General features: G+C 38.4%; 2 protein-coding genes and 1 long non-coding RNA gene across 3 annotated transcripts in view; 2 read left to right on the forward strand and 1 right to left on the reverse strand.

Annotated features, from left to right (window-relative positions):
• LOC131323047 (2-alkenal reductase (NADP(+)-dependent)-like) overlaps positions 1–398 on the reverse strand; it is a 43,162-nt gene extending 42,764 nt beyond the window's left edge. Inside the window, exon 1 of the mRNA XM_058354663.1 lies at positions 395–398. The gene's annotated coding sequence lies outside the window, so the exon portion shown is untranslated. The remainder of the gene's footprint in view (positions 1–394) is intronic.
• The window catches only part of LOC131323043 (uncharacterized), a 131,135-nt gene that overhangs the window by 15,401 nt on the left and 95,646 nt on the right, over positions 1–20,088 (forward strand). The window lies entirely within an intron of this gene.
• On the forward strand, positions 11,061–12,288 carry LOC131323055 (uncharacterized). The gene is made up of 2 exons (XR_009199068.1): positions 11,061–11,158; positions 11,924–12,288. It is a non-coding gene; the product is annotated as an uncharacterized LOC131323055 (long non-coding RNA).

Here is a 20,088-nt window from a genome sequence, read left to right on the forward strand (position 1 = left end):
CATGTCAATTTTTTTTCTTGTTTGCTGCACATTTTCTGGGCTTGGCTTCTTGAGTTGCCATGCTTTCCAAAAATGACATTAATATTGGTACATTTGTGTTCATAACATTGATGTGAATGTGCAAACAGATGATGAAATCTGTCATATTCTGTTCTCTGTATTTTGGCAACAAAACATACAGGACTGAAAAACTGTGAAAATTAGTACGCTTTATTACACCAACAAAATCTTATCTATCATGCTAACAATCAATATCCTAAGAACAAGTTCAAATCGAACGAATCAAATAATACTCAGCAATATCCTAAGAACAAGTTCACTCAATTGGCTCTTTACATCTCTTCCTATTGTGGTTTCCCAACTTTCCACACCTCCCACACCTTATTTGTCTCACCTTCTCCCCCTTTGATCAAATTCTTTGAACCTTAGGTCTACCCCGCGGCCTTCTTGTCTTAGGAGGAAGAACTACACGGTTCTCTTTTGTCACTTCTGGAGCTCCGAGAGTGGAAATAGGATTTATCATACTATCATATGACAATCGGAAAGCTTCAACGGTGTAAAAAGGATCTATGTAGTTTGAAACTTGGAGGCCAACCTTTTGAATAGCCGTCACTGCATGCACACAAGAAAAACCGTTCAACTGCCATCGACAACATGTGCACGTCCGTCTCTGAACATCAACTACAACTGTCGGAAGGAAGAACACTTCAAAAACATCTTCACTTGCCTTTGCCACAGTCCACGACCGACCTTTGTTGAAACTTGTGACCAACTTCTTATCCATTTCAGGACACACAATGCCATTCCACTTCCATGACTGTTGCCTCCTATCACACATTTGCTCCATCAGTTTAACCCTTATCGTGTCAATTGCATTCAAAATTAGCAAATGACGGGCTTCCAAAATCCATTTGTTGAAAGACTCAGCTGGATTTGAACACATGTCCCCATATCTTCTACCTTCAAAATATGCATTTGCCCACTTGTCAAGTGGCAACGATTCAACAAAATCCTTAGCTTTTGGACCACCAACATTGCACAGTTCTTTAAAAGCTTCCTCATAATCAGAAATCGATGGTGCATATGCACAATAAGAAAACAACTCGACTACTCTGTCCCTAAAACCATTAGACAATCTGCCCTTAAACTTGTCCCTCAAATTACACTTCAGATGCTGCAAACAATACGCATGATATCCATTGGGAAAAACCTCTGGAATACCTTTCAAAAGCCCAGAATGACGATCTGTTATGAATGTTATTGGACGAGATGACAGAATTGTTGACAACTTTCTCAAAAACCAAAGCCAATTCTCGTCAGTTTCAGAATCAGCAATGCCAAAAGCCACTGGAAACAGTCCTAATCCAAAAAAAAAGAAACAAGCAACATTAATCTACATTAATATATTCATGGTATAACATAATCAATGCAAATTAGTCCTTTGTATCTTAGAATCTAAGGGAAAATATAACGTTATCTGTATTTATTTATTAATCTGCTATGACTGTATATCAACAGAAAACAATAGATGTTGTTATCTGTATTAAACTTGTCTCCCAATCTTCCAAATAACATAACATAAACAGAAAACCAATATTGAATAGACAAGAAGACGAATAAAAATAACTAACCTTGATCGCCATCTTTTCCTATAGCTCCGAAAAGGGTTCCAATGTACTTCCCCTTCAAAAAAGTCCCATCAAGCGCTAACAAAGGACGGCAGCAATTGAAGCCTTTGATACACGCATCAAATGCTACAAAAATCCTTCTAAAACAATTAGTTTTGTCACAATACTTAACATCAATAACACTTCTTGGGTTTTTCTCCTTCGCTACCTCAGCATACCACCTTAGTAGGTCAAAAGACAATGCATAATCTCCATACAGCTCATCACCTGCCTTCTCAACCCCAAACCAAGCATGGTGATAACTGATTTTACTCCCATAATACTTCTCAAAAAATTTCACTGCTTCTATTGGTGCATAGTTTGTCTTAGTTCGAACTTCCTCCCTAATCTGTTTAGCAACCAACTTTGAACTCATCCGAGGATTCTTCGAACTAGCAAAAACACCAACACAACTGTGATTCTTTTCAAACTCCCTAATACAAAAGAAACTGTTAGATCTCTCAATGGTTGCATGAATAAACCATTGACAACCAGATTCTGTATGTTTTTTTGAACATTCCGCCGTTACTCTAGTCTTGTCATTCTTCAAAAACTTATAAACAAATCCGACTTCAATAGCATACATTGCCAGACAATCCCTAAATTCTTTTACTCCGCCTCTAAACTCTTGGCCAACATGAGTAATCAACTTAGCCCAACCAGCAGAAAGACGGACAGTCTCGTGGTGCTGACAAAACCTCTCAAGTGGATCTTCTTCTACTTCATGCATAGTACTACTTTGACCAACTTCAAAACTTCTTCGACATTCAACACTTTCAACAACAATACTCCGATTATTATGATCAGCACAAGAAGAAAGCACTTCAACAACTACATCAATGCAACTAACCCCATACGCACCAGCCAATGCGAACATATTTACAAAATCAGCATCATTATCTAGAACGCAATTGTCATGTCCACCTACAGCATACAAAAGTTGAAAACTAGAGGTTTCCAAATTTGGCCACTTCTTAACCAGACTACGGACAACATCGTCAAAGCAGAAATCTCTTCTAACTGATACGACAAGAGTTTTTGAACCATATTTGCACAGAAGAACAATAGAAGATTCCATACTGAAAATTTAACACCCTCTGCAAGCAAAAAATGCAAAAATAAATATCATTATCTGTCCTATTAATCTGCTCCAAAACTTTGAAAAACAAAATATCATTGTCGACATAGATCTGTTCTATCCATTCAGTCCACAAACCGCACAAATGCACACACACTCAAAAGATGACTTGTAAATTGGATTATCAAATAAACGAGAGAGAGAGAGAGAGAGAGAGAGAGAGAGAGAGAGAGAGAGAGAGAGACCTTCGTCAGATCACAGTGAGAAACCTTCGGCTACAATTCAAACCTTCCAATCGCAGTGGGAAATCTTCGTCAGATCACAGTGAGAAACCTTCGACAGCAATTCAAACCTAAATCTTCAAACCAAACCAAACGAGAGAGAGAGAGACAGAGAGAGAGAGAGAGAGAGAGAGAGAGAGCTCAACAATTGAAACCATGAGAGCGAGACAGAGGAAGCATTGATCGTGAATTTGGTCGTCCCCAAATTCACGACAGTGACGACAGCGAGAACTCTTCTCTCTTCTCAGAGTTTAAATCTGGCCTTTATATACTAAGGGTAGTTTGGTCCGTTAATGGACCTAAGGCTGCATACAAGTGACTATAATGGATCCGCAGCCTGTTAAAAGAATTACCCGGACTAGAAGGCCCAATAAGTCTAGACTGTGGACTCTAGCCCAATTTTCTGTTTATTTTATGTTCATTTTTACTTACGTTTCGATATGTGTAACTACTAATCAAGATTTGGAATCAAGATCTGATGATATCTTTTTCTCACAAATTAAAACATGTCTAATTTTCGGTCAAAGCACACATGCTTCCAGCTCCACTTATCCGCCACGCATGGAATTGTAACCTTTGAACGAGGATTTCACGCTTGCAGCTTTGATTGCCCCATATTTCTTTGATTAATTTGTAAGTAGGATTACGTGCTTGCTGCTGCTTGGATTGCCCCCTATTTCTTTGATTTGTACGTTGGATTTTTGTGTACATAACATATCCGAAATGTCGCGGCACTAGTATTCCTGAAATTTTTTTGCTAAGCACAATGATTTTATTAATCTCTGAAGAAGAAACAAAGATTAGACGGATTTCGAGCACACCAACAAAACACCATTAGAGAACCAATGTCAAAAAAAGGCAAGAAACCAACCGCACCAAAAAACATGAAACCTACGGCCAAAAATCAGACATCGCCAAAAACACCCTAAGCAAAGCCCCTTCCTCGAAATCATTAGCCTCCTCCATAAGATCATAAACATCTAAATCATCGAGACCACCGATTCTATCCGCTATTTCTTTTTCCTCCATATCAACAAATTTCTTGTTTAACAAAGAAATTTCTCCCCCCTCTAAAATTGATGCCTAAAGTGGTACCTAAGTCCAATGTCATGTGAGCTTCTTTGAAAAGACAGTTCCTATTTCGTATATCATCAGAAGATAAAGAAGAAGATGGGACCTTCTTTTTTCTAGAATTCAAGATATCAACCTTAACCCCAAAATCAGCAAGAAGTTTCTGAAATTTTGATAAGCAAAGGTGGACATTTTGGATTAAAGCCAAAGAATCATAAAAAGTCACATAATTTTGCATGATAAGTTTGGAACAAAATCTTGTGTTCATATCAACACCCTTATTTCTCTAAAAATCCATCCAATGGATAGGGTAAATAAACTAAATAGAAGAAGTAAAAATAAGCATGCAAAAAATTCATACGTAATAGTTAGGGGTCACTCCATTAACACATATTCGGGAGCCGGGAGGCTTGCCTCTTTCAATAGGTTATAGTTTAATATTGATTTACTCCCTTTGGTTTCATGATATTGAGTTTCTAAGTGTAGTATTTTGAATCCATATCATATGAGGGAAAATATGTGTCGTATGCGAACTGTTAAATGTTTGGCTACCCAACAGGTATTCCTATCACAGATGGAAACAAAAGTTGCAAAGTTGTGCTAACGTCTCGAAACCGAATCGTGTGGAAGAATATGGATGTCAAAGAGTTTGCAATCGAAATTTTATCTAAAGAAGAATCATGGGTCCTTTTTAAGAAAAAGGTGGGAAATTATGTCGATGCTCATGAAGAACTCTGTGAAATAGCACGGGAAGTTTGTAAAGAGTGTCAAGGCTTGCCGGTTGCTATTAATGCAATTGGAGCAGCACTGAAGGGTAAGGATATGTATGCCTGGCGAGATGCACTTGACAAGCTAAAAAATTCCATGCTAAAGGACATTGAGGGAATCGACCAAAAGGTGTATGCATCCTTAAAGTGGAGCTATGATCAGTTAGATTCCGAGGATGCGAAATCATGCTTCTTGCTTTGTTGTTTATTTCCCGAAGATGCAATGATTCCAATTGACGACTTGGTGAGATACTACATGGCGGGGAAGAACATACGTCATGATAAAAAGCCAGATACATTGGAAATAGCATTCAATCGAGTACACACAGTGGTTGGTACGCTTCAAAGTAGTTGTTTGCTATTAGATGATGAAAATTACTCCGAAGATGTTGTGAAAATGCATGATGTCATGCGAGACGTTGCTATTTCAATAGCAAAAGATGAGAAATCATTTCTTGTCAAACACAGTGTCAAAGATTGGCCGGAGAAATCAACCTACGAGCAGTGCTCAGTGATCTCCTTAAGGCCCCGTGATATGCGTGAGTTTCCCGATGAATTGGTTTGTCCGGCACTCCACACCTTACGGCTGGACTGTACGGACGACGAATCCAGGCTTCAAGTTCCAGACAGGTTTTTTAGTGGGACGGAGAACCTTGTGGTTTTTGATTTGAACAGCGTAACTATGTTGCCCATTCTCCCAGTTTCGCTTGCAAAATTGGCAAAACTTCAGATGTTGTGCCTAGAAGGATGCTATTTGAGAGACATAGCTATACTCAAGGATCTAAAGGATCATCTCGAAATACTTAGCCTCCAGCGTTCTGTTATAGAGGTGTTGCCACCAGAGGTAGGAGAGTTAACTCATCTTCGGTTGTTGGATATGAAATATTGTAATTACCTTAAAGTGATTCCCAAAGGCGTCATATCCAAATTATTTGGCCTTGAAGAATTGTACATGCCATGGTGGTTAAGACAATGGGAGGGAACAAGAGCCGACGAGACTGGGAGTGATATAAGCTGTGTGAGTCTTGATGAGCTAATGTCCTTGACTCGATTAACTACTTTATATGTTTGTATACATGACCCCGCACTTTTGCCCATGGACTTAACCTTTGAGAACCTGGTCAGATTTAATATATTAGTTGGTGAACAAAGTTATTCTCACTCTAAGGATTCAACTGGGGTCTTGCTGCTTGAGAACATTCATTTAGCTAACCCCTTGGAAGGTCTTCTTGGAAAACCAAACTGGTGTAGGGAAAGAATTGGTTTGTATCCATCGAAATCCTTCAGTCACTTGACTGACTTAAGCGTCACAGATTGTAGTTGTAAATATCTCTTTTCCCCATCACTTTCGAGAGGACTAGTTCGGCTCAAAAGATTAGATATAAGGAGTTGCATGGACTTGGAAGGAGTGATTGGAAATGAAGGAGAAGAATATCATGAAGATATCATTCCGAAAAGTTTCAGTCGGTTGAATGACTTGAGCTTGGTAAGTCTACCAAACCTCAAAAGCTTCTATCCGAAAAAGGAGAAGAAAGCAACAAGCAGTGAGAGTTCTTCTGCTCATGATGCACAAATGGTACTCTTTACTGATAAGGTAATGCTTTATTAGTATTTCGTTTTCTTAAATATTTCTTGGAAAATATAAACCAAACTACATTTATAGGAAAATACTGACTTGATGGAGCAACTATTTTGGAAGGGTTTGATTAAAAAATAAAAAATGAGTAGGCAGTAAATGTAAACCAAACTACATTTACACCAGTAGTATTATTTTGTAAATTTGTACTGTACTTACTTTGGTTGCATGAGTCCCTTTATAAGCTCCCTCCGTTCCATAAAGGATATCCAAAATCATGATTTATACCTTTCAAAAAACTATCTACATATTGTAATTAATAATATACTTGTTATGATTTTAAAAAGTTTGTCTAATAAAACTAAATGAGATCTATCAAATTAACAAAATTGAAATTCCATACAAAACATATTTCAAGTTTATATTATTAGAGATGTGAATGGGGGTTTTGGAATCCTTTTTGTGATTGAAGGAGTATATTTTTGCTAGCATCTGCCCATTGACTCCGTGCTCCATGCAAGTTCGGGACACACTCACGCTATCTCTAATTTGGTCGTGCCTCAGGACAATCCAATAATATTTCATCTAGAGTAGTTATTTGGTGGTGGAACATTGTCACGTGGCGCTCTAATATCATTCTTTACCAAAATTCATGTGTGGTCTATATATACTAAGCCATTGTCTTCCTGGATTTCAAGTGAACATGTAGTGTAAGAGAACGTCTAAGGGCAAATTATATCAAGTATCGACAACCCAAAAATATTGTACGGTCAAGACTCCAGAGAATCAAAATAAAAATCTTGCTATTTCAAGTTGGGTTAGTGACCGTAGACTTTCTGAAGGAAAAAGCATTCGTTAGAGATGGGTTGAGTTTTTTTGTCCATTCCCTTTTCAGTCGACTGATGGGAGTGAGGAAAGGGGGTAAAGAAACAGAAAGTCAACAGTCACCGACCCAAAAGTCGGTGGCCGTTCACCGCTCGCCGTGTGGGGCCCACTCCGGGCTCTGCATGGATGATCGATCTGAGTCTTTCAATAATTTTTTTTTTAAAAAATGATTGGGCGTCGCGGAAAATTATGTCGATCCGATATGTGTAGGTGTTAGGATCCAATCTTCCTTTTTTGAAAAATCGGAAAACCAATCCTTCCATTTTTTCCGATTTTCCAAAAATGAGAAGACCTTATGAGGAAGCAAATTTTTAAATTTTAGGCCTTGACTACTAGACCAATCCATTGGTATTATTGTAACTTTGTAGATTGATAAATGGTCCTTGGACGTACAACACAAGAATGAATGAGAATGGAAAATAATAGTTTCAATTGAAAATTAAACAGGAAAGTTAATATACTACTCCCTCCGTTCCAATTTGCTTGTCTTAGTTCTATTCTAACTGGATAAAAAAACTAGTTATATATTTAAATTGGTAATAAATTTTATATCCAATATGGATATTGTTTGATAGATCTCGATTTGTTCTATAATACAATATTTTCAAAATTACCTATAACATTATAAATTACAAGGTATAATCAATTGAAAGTGGCGCGAACTCCAAAAAGTGACAATTAAATTGGGATGGAGGTAGTATACTATACATGTACGGGGTGTTTCCATAAGAAATCTGAGTGCAACACGTGGCATCATCTAATAAACAGTTCCACGTACACATGATTCTAGGATCAAGAGTCGTACACATAATTTGGTTCAAAATATCCCAAATTTTCTCAAGATTTTCTTGCTCCACGTACACATGATTCTAGGATCAAGAATCGTGCGTCTTGTTTTTCTTTTTTAACAGTTCCCTGTTTGAGAAAAGATATCTTCTTGATGACTGTAGACTGACAAGGTTCTTGAAACAACTAAGAAGAGAAGGTACCACAAAATCAATACATTCAAGATGCAATCTACTACAAATAATTAGATGAGTGATTTTCGCACTCTCATTTTTTATTCTTTTTGTGTGTGTGGATGTTTTTTCAATTTTATTTGTTGTTAGTTTATGGAAACTCAATCGATAACATCTGCATCGCCATGAGCACTGATATGAACACAAATCTTATATTAGAGAACAATTTACGCCCGTAGAGAGATAAAGCTTATATTAGGTTTTAGATGGCTTTCTATGCAGGGGCACAACACTAGTCGTGGCATGTATGGGAAGGGAAATTTTCGTCTTCAAAAAGAAAAAAGAAAAAATTTAGGGAAAGTTCTACTCAAACTTAATAAAGTTACCAACAGAAGGTTGCATTACTGTTACAGGTGGCATTCCCTGTTCTGGAGAAATTGTCCATTTCATATTTGTCGAACATAACAGATATATGGGACAAGAAATTACATCCAGCTGAGTCCTTCTGTCAATTGAAGAAGTTGGATGTCTTAAGTTGTAGTAAACTGGTGAATCTGGTCCAATCCACCATGCTTCCACAATTACGAAATCTCCAAAGACTAAGTCTTGTCTGGTGTCCAATGGTGGGAGGGGTCGTCGACTTGGAGAAAAGGGAAGAAGAAACACGAGAACTGTTGGGTAAAAAATACCCGATCACCTGCGCAACGGAAGCGTAACGAAAAACAAACACACATGAAAGAGACACAAGATTACGTGGTTCCCCAAACTCGGGTACGTCCACGGAGAGAACAACTTTCACTAATATTGAATGAGTACAATAAGATATAAAATACCCTACTCTAGCTCTCAAGCTCTCGGTATTTTTATCTCCCTTACACAGTATTCTTACTGATTTTTTCTCTCACACACTGCCTTGCTATGTGCTCTCTGCCGTAGCTCACTCACTGCCTTCGGCACACATGCACTGCCTCATTTAAATAGGAATAAGAGAGGAATCTACACACTTGACTCTTCATATTCCAAGCATCACAAATGCTCCTTGGGACTTTTCAAGCACAGCCGGCTAATTAAAGAGAGGATTCTAGAGTCAAACAGCCAACCCATTTCACTGCTGCACCACCGAACCAATTAAAAAAAAACAAACTAACCATAATTATTTCCTTTTTCTTTTTCAATATCACATGGGCAAAACCCAACAAGAACCCGCCAATAACACTATCGTCTCATTCCCAGAACTGATGAGCATGGAGCTTGGAGGTTTGAAAAACATCAAAGGTTTCTGCACTATCACATCTGAGGAGCAACCCGTAAACCATGCCTGGGTACCAATTTTCTTACTCCCTCCGTCCCATAAAGGGTGACAATTTTTGAAATTCGTGTCATTTTTCATTGTTTATATTTTTCAATCTATAATATTTTTCATGAGTTTGAAAACTTTGTAGAATAAAACTAATCGAGAACTATCAAACAAATACCATAGTGCATATCTTTTAAGATTTATATTGAAAGATATAAAGAATTGAAATTGACACAAATATAAAAAATTGTCATCCAATTTGGAACGAAGGGTGTACCTTTTTTGTTTGATCATGGCCATTGCCTAAAAAATATTGAAGGACATCATACGTGTAGCGGTGTAGGTTTCTTTCTTTCTTTCTTGTTTTTCATAGGTTGCTCCATTGGCCGCACATATAACTAGAGCTTTCCTCGTTCTTCCTAATTCTATGCTTAACACATCCTGAAACTGAGTAATGTCCACAACGATGTTACCATATTTTTGGCTCGTCCAATATCATGAAATGCCTCAACTATGATTCTATGTAAGTAGTACTAAACAAGATGACAAATTTAATTTTTGGCAGCTTGCATTCCCAAAGTTGGAGTCCCTACGTCTCGACACACTAGGAGGGATAGTTCTTCATCAACTTCTGGGAGCTTGCGAACCAAGCATAAAAACCCTGGTTTTTTCCAATTGTGACGAATTATCAACAGTTGTTTCGCCTCGTTTGTCCCGAAGATTACAGAATGTGGACCTATTGCGTGTGGAAAGTTGTATTGGGGTGACAGAGGTTTTCCACTTTGATGGGCTAGAGGTTGGGGAAGGTCAAGAATGCGTTGGGTCATTAATCCAAGTAAGAATGATAGAGTTGAATGCCCTGCCTAAGTTGACGTGTTTGTGGAACAAGGATCCCCACGGTCATCTGTGTCTTCAAAACCTAGAATACCTAACCATTAAGGATTGTCCCCTGTTGCGAAATCTTTTGACAGCTTCCATCGCCAAGGCCCTTGGTGGGCTTAAAGCACTCTATCTGAGGTCTTGTTCCACGATGGAAGAAGTTGTTTTTGCATCAGATGAAGGGCACAAGGAAGTGATTGATGATCAAGAGATTGTATTCCCCAAGTTGGAGTGGTTGATACTAAAAGACCTATCAAATCTCAAAAGCTTCTGCAGCGCAAATTACACTTTCAGCTTGCCGTCCTTAGAGAGTGATCGTAAAGAGGTGTCCCAATATGCAGACCTTCACTTCTGGATCAGTTCACATGCCACCGACAATTTTTATTACTCGAGGAAATGATGGCCCTGTGATAGAAGATCTCAATAAGCATTTACAACAGCGGCATTTGAAAGGAGATCAGGTAACGCTGGGATCTTGGAATTCCAATTTTGTAGACTTTTTCTGTGTCTACCAAATTTATGGCTGATTGACTGCACTTTCAGTTGATGAAATCCTTAAGAATTTGCATAGGAAATTACAGCGACGGGTGAAATGTTTGGCCATGAAGATGAGTTCTCCAGGCTTCCGCCGTTTAGCGTTGAGAGCTGTGTAGTTATGTAGACGCCTAAACAGTTGTGGTCAGTGCAACATCGGGAAAGTAGGTTTGTTTATTTCTATCGATATTAACATTATTAAATATATTTAATAAATCACGACTTTCATTGTTTTTTTTCTAAGATACATACGAGACATCAAAATAACTCAATATACACATAGATGTATAAATAATAAAAAAAGTATTTTTTTTAACTGCCAAAAATTAATTTAAAAAAAAAGTATTTGGTATCTCGTAATTTTCTTTGTTTGAGTAGTCTGGGAAGTTATACATATTTATTAATTGGAATTTGACAAAAAAAAAATTAAATTAAATGTTTGTCTCCCCTTGCCTTTTGGCTTTCTCTCTAGTATTATATTTCTGATGCATTATTGTTTAAATTGCTAATTTGCGCATTTCTCCCACTTTAAGACACCAGGGCTTTCGACGTGCCAACATTTCACCTTCACAACCTGCTAACTAATGTAATATGAATGCCATTTTTTAGCCTGTTATTCGATAGCCAATACTCAGGAGTGAAAAACAGGCCCTTTGACCACACTTGTACGTTACCATGCCAAAAAACAAGATCATTACTCGAAAACCCCATTAACCTTAGATAGGAAATGACAAAACTAACCATTTAACAGGCTTTATCCGTTTTTTCTGTCGCCAACATGCTTTATTCTTTCTTAAATGATTAAGTGCAATATAATTTCTATGTTTTATTCTATTGTCTGTCTTTGAAATGATCAAATTCAATCATCTTGCTCGTATGTTCTGAGAGGAAATACTGACTTTTACTCCATCAATTGTTTTGCTCTGCAGTACTTGTGGGGGAGTTTAAGTTGCTGGGTCTGGAGTATGCTGGATACTCTCCAAGGCAGAACTATGCTAGCTATTCCTTCTAATAATAAGTAGAAAATAAACATTTCATGGTGATGGTCTCTTCGTATGGCTGGGAAGAACTCAATCGTTTCCAATTTCGTCGCTTATATGTCTTTTCTGTTATTGCATACATATTATTTATGAACAGATTCAAGAGTTTGTTGCTCAGAAAACTATTGAGCTACCCTGTAGCTACGGAGTACAATATATAGGAATGTTTGCAAATTTATTGTCGCATTACACTATGGAGTAGCTGATTAGTTTATTTGTCTGGAATTAATTTTGGAGTGGAAGACTCTTTTTTTTCTTCTATGTGTACATGACAAGAAATCTAATGTACTTATTCAAACCGATAGGGGATGGGGTGGGTGAGGTTGAACCTTTAACAAATGCATGGGAGTACAAGATGCTACCTACGATAGACCAAAATTTACAAGTCAAATGGTCAAAATATTAAACTCAATATGGAAAAGTCAAAAGTGACACGTAGATCTCGACGTGTTCTCTTGGAAATGAATATACGAAGAGACGTTCAAGAGAACCAGACAAGGAACCAAAGAGAATAAATTCCATCAAGTACAAACCACGTTATACAATTCTCGCCGACTGAATGGATGGCCGAGTAAAAATTACCGTACAAAGGAAGCAAGATAACTATCATAAGCAGGATGGGATTGGACCTCTGTTTGAGCCGATGAATACACCGGAAACAGTGAAGCTCCAACTGCTCGGTGAGCTCCACATCATGAGGGAAACTCCTCGGAGCCTCTGAATGGGATCGGGCCTCTGTTTGAGCTGATGATTACACCGGAAACAGTGAAGCTCCAACTGCTCAGTGAGCTCCACATCATGAGGGTAACTCCTCGGAGCCTCTGAAGGAAGACGTCAAGCCTTGAGGGGCTTTGGATGACCAGTCCGCGGCCGCGAAACCAGAGCCACGAGAGGTCATTCCCTCCCAGCTTGAAGCCGACTAAGGGAAAACGTAACGCCACATCCTAGTCGGCTTTTGGAGTTGGCATCTAAGCCCACCAAGATAAGGGAAGAAGAGGGGTGAGTAGCCCTCCACGTGACCCAGTTTGGTAAGCCCAGTCCAGAATAGTGGAGAGCTGATGGCGAACGTAAGTTGACAAGACAACTCGAAGTAAGTGGTAAAGCGCTCGAAGAAGAATGTCTCAAGGCCGACATCATGCCCGAGTAGTAGTATGTACTGCGTCGTAAGCCCTCAGCGCCATTGCAGTCTCCGAGAATGAAACCCAACGTGGAGGCTACTTGGGGGAGAGCATAAAGTAAGAAAAGCGGGAAAGGTCACCACATATAAAGGAAAGCGGATACTTCAGGATCAAGTAAGTGGAAAAAAGAAAAAAAAAAGAGTAACAGTAAATTATTCATGGTTTTGGAAGCTCGTTGATCTTTGTGGTTCTAACTTGATCGTCGGAGGGCATTTCCGATCCCCCACCCACAACCGGAGTGTCCCTAATGAGTTTGTTACTGTGCAAGTTTGATCAACGTTTGAAGCTGACCATTGCCATCTCAGCAAAGAGGGATTTATAGTCAATCCTCAAACAAAAAGTGAAAACTCGGTAAAAGGGTCCCCACACTACCATTGAGTTACCACTCTACTTGCGAAACACTATCTTTTGATAAATATAAGTATGCAATCAGCATCGGGAAAAAACTCCCTTTAGATATTGCTTGATTGGAATACGACTCAGGTCCTAGTTAGTAACTTATAAGTATCAAAACAGAACACATACTGTAATAAACATCCTTGCAAAAACATTACAGTTTTGGGTCATTTCACACATGGAACTGTCAAATTCCTATGACTAATTGCAACTGGTGATGATGTTAATGAAATTCAAACACTTCAAAGGGTCGATTAAGAACTCATGGTTTTGGTATGTTAGCCTTGCAGGGCTTTTAGTAGTTACCAACCGTAATTTAAGGCAATTTTAGGCTTAAAATAGATGCGTGTTATATGATCTCACCGTCTTAAGAGTATCAAGAGTCTAATTTGAAGATTATGTGGTTCATCCTTTTTTCTTAAGCATATGAATGAATCGTGTAATAGACTTTACCGGATCAATCTAATTAGCTTTTATGAATAATCTCTAAAAAAAGGCTACATAATTAAAGGCTTGATCATGGAGTGAGACTGGTGGTGACTTGAACCGCACCGCTTTAACGCCCAGACATGCCCCATAGAGGCTTGCCCCTTTCAATATGTTCTAGTTTATTGATTTACTCCCTTTGGTTTCATGATATTGAGTTTCTAAGTGTAGTATTTTGAATCCCTATCACATGAGGGAAAAAAAGTGACATATTTGAACTGTATAAATGTCTGGTTGCCCAACAGGTATTCCTATCATAGATGGAAACAAAAGTTGCAAAGTTGTGCTAACGTCTCAAAAACGAAACGTGTGGAAGGATATGGATGTAAAAGACTTTAAAATTGATATTTTATCTGAACAAGAATCATGGGCCCTTTTCAAGAAGAAGGTGGAAAATTATGTCGACGCTCATCATGAACTCCGTGAAATAGCATGGGCGGTTTGTAAAGAGTGTCAAGGCTTGCCGGTAGCTATTATTGCACTTGGAGCAGCACTTAAGGGTAAGGATATGGATGCCTGGCAAGATGCACTTGACAAGCTAAAAAATTCCATGCTGAAGGACATTGAGGAAATCGACCGAAAGGTGTACGCATCCTTAAAGTGGAGCTATGATCAGTTAGATTCCGAGGATGCCAAATCATGCTTCTTGCTTTGTTGTTTATTTCCGGAAGATGCTGAGATTGAAATTGATGACTTGGTGAGATACTACATGGCGGGGACAACCTTCCATGGTGATCACAAGCCTGATTCATTTGAAAGAGCATTATATCGAGTACGTACAGTGGTCGGTACTCTCATAAGTTGCTGTTTGCTATTAGAAGAAAATTACGTCGAAGATGTCGTGAAAATGCATGATGTCGTGCGAGACGTTGCTATTTCAATAGCAAAATCTGAGAAATCTTTTCTTGTCAAACACGGTGTAAAAGATTGGCCAGAGAAAGCTACCTACGATCATTGTTCAGTGATCTCCTTAAGGCCCCATGATATGCTTGAGTTTCCCAACGAGTTGGTTTGTCCGGAACTCCACACCTTTCGGCTGGACTGTACAGTCAACGAATTCCAGTGTCAAGTTTCAGACAGGTTTTTTAGTGGGATGGAGAACCTTACGGTTTTAGATTTGAACATGGTAATTATGTCGCCCATTCTCCCAGCTTCGCTTGCAAAATTGGCAAAACTTCAGATGTTGTGCCTTGAAGGATGCAAGTTGGGAAACATAGCTATACTCAAGGATCTAAAGGATCATCTCGAAATACTTAGCCTCCGGCATTCTAATATAGAGGTGTTGCCACCAGAGGTAGGAGAGTTAACTCGTCTTCGGTTGTTAGATATGGAAGATTGTAATGAGCTTGAAGTGATTCCCAAAGGCGTCATATCCAAATTACTTCGCCTTGAAGAATTGTACTTGCCATGGGATTCCTCTCACCTATGGGAAGGAACAAGAGCCGGTCCTGGGAGGGATATAAGCTGTGTGAGTCTTGATGAGCTAATGTCCTTGACTCGATTAACTACTTTATTACATGTTTGCATACGAGACCCCGCGCTTTTGCCCAAGGACTTCACCTTCGAGAACCTGGTCAGATTTGATATATTAGTTGGTGAAAAAGGTTATTCTTACACTAAGTATTCAACTGGGGTCTTGCTGCTTGGGAACATTCATTTCACGAACAACTTGGAAGGTCTCCTTGGAAAACCAAAATGGTGTAGGCAAAGAAATGGTTTGTATCCATCGAAATCCTTCAGTCACTTGACTGACTTAAGCGTCACAGATTGTAGTTGGAAATATCTCTTCTCCCCATCACTTGCGAGAGGACTAGTTGGGCTCAAAAGATTAGAGATAGAGAGATGCATGGACATGGAAGGAGCATAGTTTTAAATCGCGGTATCGGTTGCCGTTGCGGTATCGGTCGCGGTATATCGGTATCGGGACATATCGGTGATACGTCGCGGGAATCGGGTGTCGCGGTTGTGAATTTTTAAAAATCATCAGTAACATGTATAAAATTTGAAAAATATACTTTTACCCCAAACATTGGCTTAAATTATCACATTTTAATTAATTTAAGACATGCAATAGCCCATTCTCTTCATGTGAAATATCCGATAATTTATCAAAACCCGCAAGTCAATAAGATTTTACAAATATGAGAAAAATGCAACATTATAAGTTTCGATATAATTGACATAAATAGCAAAAATAAGATGAAGACATTAAAATAAACACACCATAAAGGTTTTACATTACATAATCGCTAGCCACAACTAGTTTCAAGCTCATAGCTTTTAAGTCATACATAATTTTGCTAATATAACTTCAATGCCAGAATGAATGACGTGGAGGTACCGGAGGATCTACATATTCCTCATTAAATTGATCATCACCATGACTATTTTGGTTTTTTCAGTTTTTTTTTTTCTTTTTCTGCCGAACCGATACGTACCGGCCGAACCGGTCCAAAAATCGGTTACATACCGATACGTATCGGGAATCGGCCGATTCGCCTGTGAATTTCAGTCTCACCGTTATACCGGCCTATATCCGAACCGGGAGTCCAAAATACCGGTACGAACCGGCCGATACGAACCGTATCGGCCGATATTTAAAACTATGGGAAGGAGTGATTGGAAATGAAGGAGAAGAAGATAATGAAGATATCATTCCGATAAGTTTCAGTCGGTTGAATGAGTTGATATTGAAAAGTCTACCAAACCTCAAAAGCTTCTATCCCAAAAAGAAGAAGAAAGCAACAAGCGGTGAGAGTCAGGTTGAAGACGATGACATCAGCAAGATGTCATCATCCAGTCAGCGTGCACAGTCAGCAGAATATTCTTAAAATTTGTTTTCTGTGATTCCGGAGCCGTTCGGACTCCGTTTTTCGCCCGTGAGTAGTCGATTTTGACTATCTCGACGTTCCAGATCCAACCCCGCTCTGCTCATGATGCACAAACGCTACTCTTTACTGATAAGGTAATTAAATGCTTTAATTTATTAATCAGTTTACCTATTTCGTTTAGGGTCCTGCTGCCAGGGACAGATGCCACCATCTGTCTGAAAATGCCACATCCCAAACATTGAAAATGCATTAATATTTAATCGCCATTTCACCTGTATAATGTCAAAGCTGCTACCGTTAATGACTTTTGAAATCTGTTCATCGTCTTGTTTTACAATTTTTCAATGAAGAAAGAAGAGGTTAGACCCTGACTTAATTTTGGCCTGGTTTGACTTAATAAACTAGTTGACTTTTTTTTTTTTTTCTTTAGCTATTTTATTTTATTTTTTTGTAAGTTTTGTTTAAATATTTGTGAATTATTAGTTTGTCTTGAAGAAAGAAAACGAAGAAGTAAAAATATGATCCAAACTTTCAAATTTTTGAAAACAAGAAAAATAAGTTGTGGCTTATTTTTGTCTTGATTCAAAAAATTTAAAGGTTTTTTTTTATCATAACTTTTTACTTTTTTGATTCTTCTCGTCAAAGACTAACTAATAATTCTGAAAATTTTGAAGTCAAACTAACAAATGTGAAAAAAAATGATAAAAGAAAAAAAAATAGAAGCCAGTTCAAATTTAATTTCAGATTACCATAGATATGTTGCCACACAATCTGACACTGGTTTGGTCACCACATAACTACTTTGGCATCGGCAACAAGTATGAACTATTGCACATCAAAGAATATCGTTTTGTGAGATCATTCTTATAAGCTCTAAAAAGTGAACGGTTCCGATCATTTCTTACAATCTTCTTCTATGATTTCATATTTTCATAGCTTTTAATCCAACTTCACAACTTCACAAGCTACTTTGGCCGAAAAAAAAAGGCTTGCATATCAGCAAGACATTTTATTCCGATATCATACTGTTTTCGACATGAACATCGACCTATTTATTGTCGAGTCCAGTGCTCCAGATGATTCATTAGCGTATAGCATGAACGTTACAGGTAGCATTCCATGCTCTAGAAGAATTATGCATTACAGATTTGCCGAACGTAACAGACATATGGGACAAGAAATTACGTCCAGCTGAGTCCTTCTGTCAACTGAAGAACTTGCGTGTCAAAAATTGTAGTACGCTGGTGAATGTGGTCTACTCCACCATGCTCCCACAACTACGAAACATCAGAGAGCTCCATCTCCTCTCGTGTCCAATGGTGGGAGGGGTCGTCGACTTGGAGAAAAGGGAAGAAGAAACACAAGAAGCCGCCAGTATGGTACCATTCCCAGAACTACGGCTCATGAATCTTGGAGGTTTTCAAAACATCATTAAAGGTTTCTGCACCTTCAGATCTGAAGAGCAACAAGTACTATTCCACACCCAGGTACTAACTTTCTTACCTTTTTAATTTGGTTGATCATGGCCATTGCCTAAAAAATACAGTATTTAAGGACATACATACATACGCACGTGCAGCTGTGTAGGTTTCTTTCTTTCTTTTTCTTTTTTCTGTTCCTACTGTGCATGTATGAGTCTATGACAGTGTAATCCCACTGATGTACCCACATTAGAGGTTGCTGAAGAAACTTTATAATCATCTCAAAATTAATTATCAATGAATACAGAGGTTCCAAATATTATTTAAGTGACCATTCATTTTACTCCCAAGCAATATGAGACTCTATTTCCTTAACAGTAGCTCCATTGTCCACGCATATAAACTAAAGCCCAACAGATGCCAATCATCAAAATTTAGTGCTTTCCTCATCCTTCCCTCCCGCCGTCCCAAATTAATCGTGCAATTTTTCAATTCAAAAAACAAAGTACTTGGAAGTATCATTTTTCAAGTTTCTTTACACCAAATTAAAATAATTCAAGAGCTCTTTAATATGGTGCAAAGAAATCTAAAAAATGATGCGCAAAAGTTTTTTATTTTTTTATCTCAAAATTGCATATCTTTTCGTAAGGGTCTATCAATTTGGGTCGAGTATATGTTTAACAAATCCTGAAACTGAGTGCTTTTGTCCACAACGATGCTATATTTTTGGCTCATCCAATATCATGAAATGCCTCAACTCTGATTCTATATTAGCACTAAACAAGATGACAATTGATTTTTGGCAGGTTGCATTCCCAAAGTTGGAGGACCTTCTTCTCGACACACTAGGAGGGATAGCTCTTCGGCAACTTCTGGGCGCTTGCAAACCAAGCATAAAAACCCAGGTTTTTTCCAAATGTGACGAAATATCAACAATTGTTTTGCCTCGTTTTTTTTTTTTTTGCTCGGCAAACGAAATTTTATTATGGAATCTCGAAAAGATACATCGAGGAGCTCAACCACAGTAAGCATACAATGCTTACGAAGTCAAGCAAAAGACGAGATATTAACTTACAAAGCCCTCCAACAGAGCATTGGAAAAAAACACACCACACCCATAATACGATTTACAGCTTTAAGAGTCTAATTCCATCCAAAAAGACCTTAAACTCCTCCACCGTATATACCTTCACATCAAACTTTGCCTTAATCCACATTTCGTTTGTCCGGAAGATTACGAAATGTGGACCTATTGCGTGTGGAAAGTTGTATTGGGGTGACAGAGGTTTTCCACTTTGATGGGCTAGAGGTTGGGGAAGGTCAAGAATGCGTTGGGTCATTAATCCAAGTAAGAAAGATACAATTGAATACCCTGCCTAAGTTGACATGTTTGTGGAACAAGGATCCCCACGGTCTTCTGGGTCTTCAAAACCTAGAATACGTAACCATTAAGTATTGTCCCCTGTTGCGAAATCTTTTGACAGCTTCTGTCGCCAAGGCCCTTGGTGGGCTTAAAGTACTCTATCTGATGTCTTGTTCCACAATGGAAGAAGTCGTTTTTGGAACAGATGAAGGGATTGCATTCCCCAAGTTGGAGTGGTTGATACTAAAAGACCTATCAAATCTCAAAAGTTTCTGCAGTGCGAATTACAATTTCAACTTACCATCCTTACAGAGAGTGGTCGTAAAGAGTTGTCCCAACATGCAGACCTTCACTTCTGGATCAGTACGCATGCCGCCAA

The sequence above is a fragment of the Rhododendron vialii genome, chromosome 4a, assembly GCF_030253575.1.
Source record: "Rhododendron vialii isolate Sample 1 chromosome 4a, ASM3025357v1".
Classification (NCBI taxonomy): domain Eukaryota; kingdom Viridiplantae; phylum Streptophyta; class Magnoliopsida; order Ericales; family Ericaceae; genus Rhododendron; species Rhododendron vialii.